Genomic DNA, 341 nt, shown 5'->3' with positions numbered 1-341 from the left:
GGCAAACACAAACAACAACAAACAGAACTGCTCATGCATGCATGCATGCATGCATGTATATGTGAACGGCGTGCATGCATGCATGCATGCATGCATGCATACATTAAAGAAACATGTGCCTGCATGCATGCATGCATGCATACATTAAAGAAAGACGCGCATGCATGCATGCATGCATGCATGCATACACGCATGCATGCACGGATGGATGCATGCATGCATGCATGCATGCAATAAAATAAACGCAAGCAATACCGCATGCAAAGAAGAAACAACTGCCTTCCAACTTCTTTCTATTGTATTCATTTCCCCCAAATAAAATAAAATAAAATAAAATAAAA

The sequence above is a fragment of the Eimeria mitis genome, genomic scaffold (genome assembly GCF_000499745.2).
Source record: "Eimeria mitis Houghton genomic scaffold, Emh_scaff3790, whole genome shotgun sequence".
NCBI classification, from domain to species: domain Eukaryota; phylum Apicomplexa; class Conoidasida; order Eucoccidiorida; family Eimeriidae; genus Eimeria; species Eimeria mitis.
Note: the sequence above shows the minus strand (reverse complement) of the source record.